We start from the raw sequence: 13670 nt of genomic DNA, 5'->3' as shown, positions 1-13670 counted from the left end.
TTAAGTTTAGATGCATTTCGCCAAATTAAATTGATTTACTCCTGCTGATCAACTGTGGCTGCGCGCAAAGCAGGTAGTCCATTGTTTTGATTCTTCTATCTTACAGTATGAGTTCTTAAGGATGCTGTATCAAATGTTCATAGTGATCTAAGCAGTAGAAGCAAAGATATAGCGATTTGCGCCTCTCTGCCTTCCGGGCATGTTGTGTATAGGGTGTTCAATAAGTTAGAGTTATTTCGCATCTGTAATTCAAATTTTTAAAGTAATTGTATTCATTGGAAGCTCACGTAACGCTGATCAAGTAGACTATATGCTTTGAATTAAAGTGTCCTTTATCCTTTTGTAATAATTGCAAATGTGTCTTAGGTCCGTTGCGGTCGGCACACAAGACTTGCATTGGTACTTCGTCTAGTTTTCATTAAGTAACATTTGGGCACAAATGCCAACTTATTTGGTAAAGTGTCTTTAATAAAATATAATAATAAAAAAAATTAAGTAACAGTATTAAATTAAATTAGGTTATTGACCACAGCATAAGTGCAGTGATAGCAAATTACGAAATAATCTGTAAGATTCAAGTTGGGTAAAGAACGGAGTAATTTTATGTTGAACCTAAAGATTGCTTAAATTGTCCCTGTACCTGTTTTAAGACCTTTGAGAGAATAAAAAAATATTTTTTTCATTACATTATATTACAACTGATTGTAGTGCGCACCCTCCATAGCACAGTGGGAAAAAACCGACCCAAAAAGGCACCTAATTATTGCGGCTGATTGCGATCTTTGAAGCCCATCTTTTCCGAATGGAAAAATGCCAAGGAATCGATTGGTGATAGTTTCATTCACCGGAATTGAGTGTAAGTGTCCATTTTGCCCCATTTTCTCCTAAAAAACACTGTTTTTCTGAATTAAATAATGGTTTCAACTGATTGCGGCTAACTAACCAATTTTTTATTGATGTAGAATTGACAGGTGCATTCTATGGAGCATACCTCGATCTGTATATTTGACTGGAAGTGTCCATTTTGCCTCATTTTCCCCTAAAATACTGTTTTTCTGGATTAAAAATTAGTTTCAACTGATTGCGGCTAACCAACCATTTTTTTCTTGATGTAGAATTTACAGGTGCATTCTATGGGACACACCTTGATTTGTGTCATTGAATGAAAGTGCCCATTTTGCCTTATTTTCCCCTAAGATACTATTTTTCTGAATGAAAAAAAATGGTTTCAACTGATTGCGGCTAACCAACCAATTTTTACCTGATGTAGAATTAATCGGCACATACTTTGCGGTGCACCTTGATATATGTCATTGACTGGAAGTGCCCATTTTGCCTCATTTTCCCCTAAAATACTGTTTTTTCTGAATTAAAACTTAGTATCAACTGATTGCTGCATACCTACCATATTTTTCTTGATGAAGAATTGGCAGGAACATTTCATGAGGCACACCTCGATCCGTGTCATTGACTGGAAGTGCCCATTTTGACCCATTTTCCCCTATAAATACAGTTTTCCTGGATTAAAAATAGTTTTAACTGATTGCGGCTAACCAACCAATTTTTACCTGATGTAGAATCAACCGGCGCATGCTTTGGGGCACACTTTGATCTGTGTCGTTGACTGGAAGTACCCATTTTGTCTTATTTTCCCCTAAAAATACTATTTTTCTAAATTATACAATTGTATCAACTGATTGCGGCTAATCAATCAATTTTTACATGATGTAGAATTAACCGGCACATACTTTAAGGTGCACTTCGTTCTGTATCTTTGGATTGTAGTGCCCATTTTGCTCCATTTTCCCCTAAACTATTTTTTTTTCCTGATGTAGAATCGACCTATGCATACTATGGGATACACCTCGCGATACACCTGCTTGGTTAACCGTAATTAGTTGGAACTAATAAGGGGAAAATGGGGTGAAACGGGCAATTTCAGACTACCGCATAGCGCAAGGTGTATTCCATAATATGCATAGGTCGATTCTATTTCAGGAAAAAATATTGGTTAGTTGCAATCAATTGAAACTATTTTTAAATCCAGAAAACCCGTAGTTTAGGGGAAAATGAAGCAAAATACACACCACCACCCAAAGACACAGAACGAGGTGTGCCCCAAAATATGCGCCGGTTAATTCTACATCAAGCAAAAATCGATTGGTTAGCCGAAATCAGTTAAAACATGTCTTTAATTTAGAAAAATAGTATTTTTAGGGGAAAATTGGGCAAAATGGGTACTTCCAGTCAAAGACACAGATCGAGGTGCGTCCCAAAGTATGCGCCGGTTAATTCTAAATCAGATTGAAAATGGTTGGTTAGCCGCAATCAGTTAAAACTATGTTTCAATTCAGAAAAACAGTTTTTAAGGGGAAAATGAGGCAAAATGGGCACTTCCAGTCAATGACATATGTCGAGGTGCACCGCAAAGTATGTGCCGATTGATTCTACATCAAGTAAAAATTGGTTGGTTAGCCGCAATCAGTTTAAACCATTTTTTTCATTCAGAAAAATAGTATCTTAGGGGAAAATGAGGCAAAATGGGCACTTTCATTCAATGACACAAATCAAGGTGTGTCCCATAGAATGCACCTGTAAATTCTACATCAAGAAAAAAATGGTTGGTTAGCCGCAATCAGTTGAAACTATTTTTTAATCCAGAAAAACAGTATTTTTAGGGGAAAATGAGGCAAAATGGACACTTCCAGTCAAAGATACAGATCGAGGTATGCTCCATAGAATGCACCTGTCAATTCTGCATCAATAAAAAATTGGTTGGTTAGCCGCAATCAGTTGAAACCATTATTTAATTCAGAAAAACAGTGTTTTTAGGGGAAAATGGGGCAAAATGGACACTTACACTCAATTCCGGTGAATGAAACTATCACCAATCGATTCCTTGGCATTTTTCCATTCGGAAAAGATGGGCTTCAAAGATCGCAACCAGCCGCAATAATTAGGTGCCTTTTTGGGTCGGTTTTTTCCCACTGTGCATAGGGGCAAGGGAAAGCGCGATTATATCAAAATTGTGTTTTTAAAAAGTGCTCCGTTTTAATGAAAAACATTTTTTTGTAATAAGCGTAAATGTTGAACGAAAAAGTCGTTGCTTTTGGTGTTTGGTGTTTGCTAGTCCATTGTCTTGTGTCGTTTCCTTCAAAGAGCAAATAACTCACTGGAAGCAGGCAGTTCATCGGTCGACGCAGGCAGACGTTCGTTTCTGTTTCTCCGTGCTGTGAGCTCTATTATTGAGTACTAGTGCTATATACAAAGGTTTTTTGTTCGATTGGTGAAAAGATAAGTAGCCCCTTTTGTTTTTTTTTTGTTTTGAGGTTGGAACTAACACGCGATCAGAGGTAGGTTTTTTCAATTTGTACTTGCAAAGCCCTCCATCCAAAGATGGATGGAACCGGTGATCCTCCGGATCCACCAGGGGACGCGCTTGATAAGATGGAAGTGGCCCATACTGACAAACTCCCGCATGGAGTGGACAATATGCGCAGCACTCCAGAGGCACCGCGAGTAAGGGTATACCCTGAAAGTGCCAGAGGACCATACACGGTTTTCTTTCGAAAAATCGACAAGCCTCTTAACCTTCTGCTAATTTCAGCCGAATTGCACCAAAGGTTCAAAACGGTTAAAGGAATCAAGCAAGTTGAGCTTCGCAAAATTCGCGTTACAATGTCCGATCGTAACGAAGCAAACGAAGTGGTTATTCTTCCTCGTTTCAGAGGGCTGTACAGAGTTTACATTCCGTCCGCGGAAGTTGAAATTGACGGTGTTGTCTACGACGAAATGATCTCTCCTAAGGAAGTCTTGCAATATGGCCAGGGAAAGTTCATTAATCCTCAGCTTCCGATGCTTCCTGTGTTGGAATGCGAAAGACTCGCTATGCGCGAAGAAGTAGCATCTAATGAAGCCTCTTTTACACCATCGAACGCTATGCGAGTAACTTTTGCAGGTACAGCTTTACCTGATCTACTCTGCATAAACGGAGCTCTGCTCAATGTCCGTCTTTACTCACCGAAGGTCATGTTATGCCGAAAGTGTGGTCGACTTGGCCACACCAGTAAGTATTGCTCTTCAAAACCCCGTTGCGTGCAATGTGGAGATCAGCATGACGTGTCTGCTTGTGAAAAAGCAAACTACACTGTCCAGAAATGCCTTCTTTGTAACGAAATACACGATTCCATCAAAAACTGCCAAAATTATCAAGCGAAGAGGAAAGAACATAAGAAAATTCTACAAAACCGTAGCAAATCGTCGTATGAAGCGTTGGTCCAACAGGTTAGTCCTCGGTTTGAGTCAGAAAATGTTTTCGAACCACTGTATCATCAGAAAGATGATGAACATGGGGATGGGGAAAGCTCCTTCGGAAGTTTTCGACCGCCGATGAGAAAGAGAAAGAGAGATTTCAAAGAGAAGTCAGATTCTCCAAAAAGCGATATGACTAGGAAAGACAAGCGAACTGAACCACCGAGTACAGCCGGTCATCAGCAAGCACATAGCTCACAGGATCCGTTCCCCCCTCTACCACGCGGATCAGATATTCCAGGGTTCCGAAGAATTGAAACTCAAAACATTGAGCAATTGCCACGTGTTTCTGGACAAAACATTTCAGAATTGATTAAAACCATATGCAAGTTTCTGAACATCGATCAGTTCTGGATAGATATGATCGAAAAGTTAGTCCCTTTATTGACTGCCCTCTGGAACAAATTCTCTCCCTCATCGACGCCCCTTGAAACCCCTGCGCAGAACTAATGGACTCTAGTAGTACTTCCTCAAAATCTTTGAAAATTCTACAGTGGAACGCGCACAGTGTCATCCCGAAGTTAGATCGTCTAAAAGCCTTGTTGTCAAAAAACAACATAGATATATTTTGCATTTGCGAAACTTGGTTGGTTGAGGAAAAATTTTTCAGAGTACCTTTTTATAACATACTTCGAAAAGACCGCCAGCAGCCTTATGGCGGAGTCATGATTGGAATACGAAACGGTATTGAATTCAAATCGATCAGCGTTCCTACGTCAGGTAGTGTAGAGTGTGTAGGAGTTTCCGTGAAAGTTAATGATAAATTTGTTGCAATTTTGTCGACATACATTCCTCCGAATGGTCGGTGTACTCTTGCAGATTTGCAGAACAGTCTTTCGCAAATTAAAGAACCATGTTTTTTGTTGGGCGACTTGAATGCACATGGAATTTCATGGGGAAGTCTCAGAGACAATGCAAGAGCTAATATTTTATATGATATAATTGACGAATACCAGATGTCTATATTGAATGACGGGTCACATACCAGAATAGCGTGCCCACCAAATGTGTCAAGTTGCGTTGATATATCCCTATGTTCTAACTCCCTGGCTTTGTATTGGAAGGTGGTGGATGATCCCAATGATAGCGACCATCTGCCAATAATTACAGAATACACTCCAACAATTGCTACGGATACTCTCACAGAAGATTTCATTTTCGACATGACAAAAAATATCGACTGGAATAAATTTAGAGACTTTTTATCAGTAGAACTATCTTCACAGAAAAATCTTGATCCCGTGAAAACCAGATACGAAAACTTTTCCAACGCCCTTATACGATGCCTGATGCAGTCTCAGACTAAACGATTTAAATCGGGGAAAAATAAGATTCGTGATCCTACATTTTGGTGGGACAGAGAATGTTCGCAAAAACTCGAAGAGAAATCCAACGCGTTTAAAATATTCCGTTCCACGGGTTTAAGAGAACATTATTTTGAATACAATACAATCTTCGTCCAACAATACTGCTCCTGGCTTGGATAAAATCAAAATGGCTGTCCTTAAAAATCTACCGGAAGTTGCAAGAGAAGCTCTACTACAAATTTTTAATGATCCATTAGAACAAAACGTTTGCCCAGAGGACTGGAGGCAAATCAAAGTTGCCAGCATACAAAAACCAGGAAAGAATCCATCTTTACCTGAGTCTTACCGCCCGATTTGTTTACTATCGTGTATTCGAAAACTGTTGGAAAGAATGCTGTTGAACCGGCTCGAGCTGTGGGCCGAAAAGCAAAACGTTTTCTCGGAAACGCAGTACGGATTTCGTAAAGGAAGAGGAACCAGGGATTGCTTGGCTTTACTTGCATCGAATGCACAATTAAGCATCAACAAAAAACAGGAGTGTGCTTCAGTTTTTCTTGATATTTCTGGGGCATACGATTCCATCGTTGTTAACATTCTAGTTGATAAGATGGATAAACTTGGTTTGCCCACCAAACTAGTTAACTTTTTGAGTAATCTTTTGTCCTCCAAAGTAATGAAATTTTACAACAAAAATTCTTTACAAACAGTCCGCTACAGCTACTTCGGGATTCCGCAGGGATCCTGTTTAAGTCCTTTTCTATATAACATTTACACAAATGACATTGATCGAGTTTTACCCAACGGTTGTGTTTTATATCAATTTGCTGATGACGCGGTGTTAAGTATTTCAGGAAAAGATAGAGCTGTAATCGAGCATTTTATGCAACAATCACTCAACCGTATTGAGGATTGGGCATCCGAAAACGGACTTACTTTTTCCGTGGAGAAAACTAAATCTATACTATTTACAAATAAACGCAACCCGCCTAATCTTGAACTATCTTTGTATGGCGAAAAGATTGAAAACGTAACTGAACATAAATACTTAGGTATTTGGTTCGACTACAAAATGACCTGGAAAGCTCAGATAACATACCTCCAAAAAGTTTGTTCGAAGAGAATTAACTTTTTGAGAACCATAACTGGAACGTGGTGGGGTGCACACCCAAATGACATGCTAATGCTTTATAAAACAACCATACTATCTGTTCTGGAGTACGGATGCTTTACCTTTGGATCCGCGTGTAATACACATCTACACAAATTGGAGAAAATACAATATCGATGTTTGAGAATAAGCATAGGTTTAATGCACTCTACACATACAAAATCAGTAGAAGTCATAGCTGGAATAGTGTCTCTACAGACCCGATTTTTTGAACTCAATTGCCGATTCTTGATTAAGACCATAGCAGAGAAGCACCCGGTAGTTGATATCTTGGATGATCTTTTTGAAATCAACCCGTCCAGTAGATTATTATCTGCCTACCGTCATTGTATCACGATAGATATAAAAAATCCTCCGAAAACAAGAAATTTCTCTTTTGGTATCGAAACCCACTCTTTTAAACCTGATATAGACGAATCGCTGTTAACAGAGCTTAAAAACATTCCAACGCATCATCTAAATAGGGTGGCTCAGAATATCTTTCAACATAAAATTGCTACGGAAAATAAACAAAGCATCTTCTACACGGATGGTTCTCGTATAGATGGAACGGCGGGATTTGGGGTATATAATGAGAATATCAGCTATTTTTTCGGCATGCAAGAACCATGCACAGTGTTTTCCGCGGAAATTACTGCCATACTATTCACATTAAAGCTAATCCAGAAACTTCCTCCTTCGAAGTACACTATATGTTCTGATAGCCTTAGTGCCTTAAGAGCACTACAGTTAAATCAGATTCGTGGTAGTACGAACCAAACAGTATTACTAATAAAGGAAGTAATCATATCCTTGATCGCTCAAGGATTTGGAATTAAACTTCTTTGGATACCAGCACACAGCAATATATACGGTAATGATCAAGCGGATAATTTAGCAAAGCTTGGGGCTAGGAGAGGAATGGTATTCCAACATGGAACAGAAATCAGAGAATATACATATTTCATACGGGAACATAGCACCGAAGATTGGCAACTTTCGTGGGACAGAAGTGACATGGGACGTTGGTGCTACTCTATTATACCTCGAGTATCTAAAAATCCTTGGTTGAAGAACTTGGAAACAGAACTTGGAAGTAGAATGTTTATTAAAACGTTCTCAAGAATAATGTCTAATCACTATGGCTTAAAGAGTCATCTGTATCGTATAAACCTAACTGATTCTAATATGTGTGAGTGTGGAGTTTCATATGAAGATTTTGACCACGTGTTATGGTCATGCGAACGGTACGCTGAAAAAAGAGAAAAACTCAAAAACGATTTACGAAACATGGGAAAAAATGAACACCCGACAATAAGAGACATTTTGGGCCGCAAGGACTTCAAAATGCTACAACTAATCCACGTGTTTATCTCGGAAAATAAGATTAGAATTTGATCAACTAAAAATGTAATCTACATTTGCAGAAAATCTGGACAACGCAAATCCCGAAGACAACTGTAGATCCAATCCGGAGAACCTCATTTATGTTTTAGCTTTAAGAAAAAAAAAAATTAAAAAAAATATGAAAATTTAAACAAGTCGAATCACGGCTCAGTTATGGTTTTACACCGGGAGAGCCAATAGTTTTAAGTTTGTGTGTATGTTATAGTTGTAATTGTAATTGTTGCTAAATAAAAAAAAACTCACTGGAAGCATTGAAGGTGTCCGTGTCTTTAAAGTTTTTTTTAAGGCGGCTATTCATTTGTTATAAAAAGTGAACCGTTTAGTACCTCGAGTACCTACGAACAAATAAAAAGAAAAGTTTGCAAATCGGTAAACTATTTTTTAAGATATCGTTATTACCGTAACGGCACTTATTTTAAAACACAGTTTCGAGATAAACTCGTTTAAAGTTTCGCGATGGTCTGTTTCGAAAGCAATCTTATGTGTCAAATTTTGGGTTGCCTAGTCCAAAGCCGGGCTCAGATTCGCTCCAGCACCACCTCGCTCGTAATAAGTGAGCATACACAATGTTTTGTTGCAAAATATGAAGTAGAATCTGAGATTACCATCTTAGTAGCAACAGAGCAATGGTGAATATTTCCCCGACCCCCTTCGCCCTTAATGTTAAAATACAATAAAAACAAAAAAAGTTATTCAACGATGGTGCAAATATTATCACGCATACGGTACAGCGACCTTATAAAATTCATTCATATTGTTATGAAATAAAACCTTAAGTTAATTTAGGTGTAGATGTCCCGGGTAGAGCTTAATGGCAAAAGAATGGCAAATTTTACCATTAAAACAGAATGTTTGAATGGCAAAATGTGTTATTTGTTTGTTTGAAATAAGAGTTAAAATAACAAAAATAATAACAAAATTTTGGTAGCAGAAAACATAAAAATAACTTATTTTGCCATTGTAATAACAAAGTAATGGTAAAGCATGCGGATTAAACTGAAGAACAAAATAAGTTATTATTGAGATATTGATAACAAAATAAGACCCAAATTAACTGTTATCGGTGAATAACAAAATATGACATTCTTGAGTTATTGATAACAGGATAAGAACAAATTTAGCTGTTTATGTGGCGATCAAAATAATGGTAGGTTTAGTTGTTCAAATTCTATTTTAAAATAATGGTAGATTCAGTTATTATTTCAAAGTAGCAGAAGAAAGGTAAAATGAGCTATTTCTATTAATTGTTTGAGTTCTAAATTAACATAAATTGATGTGCATCAAATACAAATAGAATCTATTGCGAATCAAACACACAGCTGAGAATCCGGATTTGTTTACTTTTGCAAGATACGTCGAATTGAAAAGTTATGCTTGAAATATACAATATAATAGTTAATGGTATATTAAGAGTAAAATATGTTATGGTGTCTAATGTTTATAAATAATTTCTCACAATATCAAAATAATGGCAAATTTAGCTAGGAATGTAAATTATGTTATTGTTTTGATATTTTATACAATTCATTATAAAATATGCTAAATTGCAAATTTTACCATGATAGTAATTTTTGTTATTGATGTGTTATTTAGCATTATTCATGAATAACATATCAATGACAAGATTAGCTATGATTGTATATTTTGCTATTGATTTGCCATTTTAAGTTTTTCATAATAACAGAAAAATGGCAAAACGAGATATGATGGCAAAACCAGTTATTATTTTGTCCTTTGTTTGCCATTAGCCTCTACCCGGGGTGTACCTTAGCAGACAAGAATATCTAAATCAAATCTCAAATTGAGCAATTTTTGCTGTCATAGCTCGATGTGATTTTGATGTTTTATTCAAAAATTTAAACAATATCGCAGCAATAACTCAACGTGATATGATATCACTAGTTTACAGCATTTTTGAACTCGTTAAGTTGATGATCGTTTTTGGTGTAGAATCATGCCCTGAGTTCGAAAACGCGAAGGAAAAACATTACAGTAGAGCGGAAATTTTTTCAACTTACCATACAAGGTTGATGATTTGAAATCGATTTTTGTTCTATTTTTAAGCAAAGTCGCTCACTTCACACACCTCATTCTCCGTAATCAATGCTCCGATTGAGCTGAATTTTTTACTGTATCTTGCCTACAACTTCTTCTTCTTCTTCTCCTTTATGGCTCTACGTCCCCACTGGGACTTGGCCTGCCTCGCTTCAACTTGGTGTTCTTTGAGCACTTCCACAGTTATTAATTGAAGGGCTTTCTTTTTCTTTGCCTGCCATTGCATGAATTTGTATATTGTGAGGCAAGTATAATGATACACTATGCCCAGGAAGTCGAGAAATTTTCCCGACCGGAACGGGAATCGAACCCACCGTCTCCGGATTGGCGATCCATAGCCTTAACCACTAGGTTAACTGGATATCGATCTTGTCTCCCATCTTGCCTACATATGATATGTCAAAAAAACGTTGAGAAAAAAATTTAAATTGTTTTTTTCTTATTGAAAAAATACATTTATTCATATTTTTTTGGAAATTTTGCTAAAATTTAAGGAGATCGTTCCCTAAACTCGCCAATATCTTGAATTTTATCAATCTGACGCAAAGCCTGCATTCAGATGATCGAATGGTATTATATTCAGCTTTAAATTTTTGGAAAAGATTTAAAGTTGGTTGAACAAAACACAAGATATTTGAATTTTATTAAATTCCATATTTTAAAAAAGTTGTAGAACTCGATATTGAGCTAAAACTCAAAAACTGTTCTACTTTAAATTTTTTGAAGCACGGTTTCGAAATCAGCGGTAAATTATGCTTCAAAAATTTTGGTCGTTGACAGAAGTTCACGACTTTCGTTTTATTTTGTAAAGTAGTGTATCAGTTTTTGTTTTTGTCGAAATATCTGAAAATTTCTATTGCATTTTTTATTCGTTGATAGACTTTCGAGCATATCTTCGAAGAAAAAAAATAAATACTCACACGTCAGTTTGCATGGCAGCAGTGGCGTAGTCAGAAATTGTCTCTGGGAGGGGTTTTCAACGGTCAATGATACCTTTTTTGATTAGACATTTACATTTTGTAAAATGTAATGAGCAATTGTCTTCGTAGTATGAAAATAGCGGCGCAGCCGAAAATTTTTTCGTCGCAAAGCGCTTTATACTGAAAATTTGTTCCACAAATTTTGGCTCTGGGGGGGGGGGGGGTTTAACCCTAACCCCCCCGTGGCTACGCCTGTGCATGGCAGTTACCAGCTGAACGAACCATGCATTCATTGCACCAACCGAGAGTGTGCGTTCAATGTTGTTTTCGTAAGCGGAGGCAAAACCCAATCAATGGGAAACGCGGCGGGAGAATATTTTGGTGGGACAACATTTTCCACGTGTGAGTCTATTACGGGGCAAAATCCGCAATACATAAGAACAAATTTAGCTCTTCTGCACGAAATGGAACACATACACCCATAGAGATGGCTCAATGTTAGTGAAATGCCATGTGTTCCTTTTTGAGCTGGGGAAACGAAGAACCTCATGCTCTTGTTACCATGATATTCACAACAGTGAGCCGCAGTTGAGTGATAAGCATCGCCGCTTGTGAATCCTGAGGTCGTTGGTTCGATGCTGGTTGTTATCATTTTTTTATGTTTTCAAGAAAAAGGTCGATAAATCTAGTCTGCTATTGTTTTGATCTTGTAATATCTTAACGAGCTATTATTGAGCACTTCTTCATATCAGATTTTGATATTATTTCTGATGTTTTACCTTCTGATGTTATATCTCAATCAAGTTTGTTCTTCAGTAATTCAATTTTTATAACTGAATGTGTTATTCGTTAGATTTTTTCACCTACTCGGGTACAAAATGCTGTGCACTTCAACGCAATAGTTGTTGTATTATTTATTTCTTGCAACTTCAACAACACAGTTACCAACACTTTTGCTCAAACAGCATCAAATTAGGCAACAAATCATATAACCCACGCTGTTTGCACCATTTCATTGCAGAAATGGAGTATTGACCATTTCACCATACAAAAATTCCGCTCACACCTTTCAATCTAGTACTTCACTGCTTGCGTCCTATAGGACAGATCGGTGAAGTACTAGATTTGAAGTAATGAGCTGAATTTTAGTATGGTGAGAAGGTCAATTCTCCGTTTCTACAATGAAATGGTGCAAAAAGCGTGGGTATTATGATTCCTTGATTAATTTGATGCTGTCTGAGCAAAACTTTGGGTAACAGTGTTGTTGTTTTCTCCATTTCTTACAACATAAACAACATAGTTATCCAAAGTTTTGCTCAAACAGCATCAAATTAGACAAGGAATCATAATACCCACGCTTTTGCACCATTTCATTGCAGAAACGGAGAATGGGGAACGTTTGGTGTAGTACTAGATTTGTAGAAATGAGCTGAGTTTTAGTATGGTGAGAAGGTCAATTCTAGGGGTCGCAGTACCGACCCCTTTTGGTGAGAACCGGTATTTCGGTACTGAGGCTCACAGTACCGGTAGTACCGGTAAAATACCGGTACTGGAATTTTTTTCACTGAAATGAAGAGTTAACTATTTTGAACAATGAAATCTGTCATTTACCAGACATTAGTGAATTCCGGTTTTCAGGGATGTCATAAAATCAAACAATGAAATTAGAAATAGAACAAAATTATAAATAGATAAAAATATAAAAGATTTTTTATGAAACTGTTTTTAGAGCTATTGTTAAGCTTCTGACCAGTTTCACAGGCAGTATCTTAGCCAGTCTAAAATAAAATAGGAACAACCTTACATATAGTCAGATAGAACTATGTATAGATAGAAGAAAATTGAACTGATTTTTCCCTAATTTCTTCTTAAAAATTCTAGACAAACAAGAAATTCTAATCTAACAAGTTAAATTCAGAGCTAGTATCCATTTCCAACATTCGAGAACCAATAAACCAATTATTGCTATGTTTATCCTGCACTCTTAAAAAATAGGAATTTACACGTGACGTAAACCATCAAAGTACGTAAACATTTCATGACTGAATGGCAAATTTGACTTACTTACATATGTTTTAGCTCTCGCTTCGGCTCTAGCGATTGCTAGCTCGTTGCTAGGTTTCATATATCAAACGTTTGTTTGTCATAGTACTTGGATTCAAATGTTTTCGTTTATTGCTATTGCAAACCAAAATTTGATCGGTAATACCGGGATTTTCGGTACCGGTACTACATCCCTAGTCAATTCTCCGTTTGTGCAATAAAATGGTGCAAAAAGCGTAGGTATTATGATTCCTTGCCTAATTTAATGCTGTTTGAGCAAAACTTTGGATAACTATGTTGTTTATGTTACATGAAATGGAGAAAACAACAACACTGTTGCCCAAAGTTTTGCTCAAACAGCATCAAATTAGTCAAGGAATCATAATACCCACGCAATTTCATTGCAGAAACGGAGAATTGACCTTTACCATACTAAAATTCAGCTCATTACTTCAAATATAGTACTTCACCGATCTGTCC

Source organism: Aedes albopictus, chromosome 3 (genome assembly GCF_035046485.1).
Source record: "Aedes albopictus strain Foshan chromosome 3, AalbF5, whole genome shotgun sequence".
NCBI classification, from domain to species: Eukaryota; Metazoa; Arthropoda; class Insecta; order Diptera; family Culicidae; genus Aedes; species Aedes albopictus.
Note: the sequence above shows the minus strand (reverse complement) of the source record.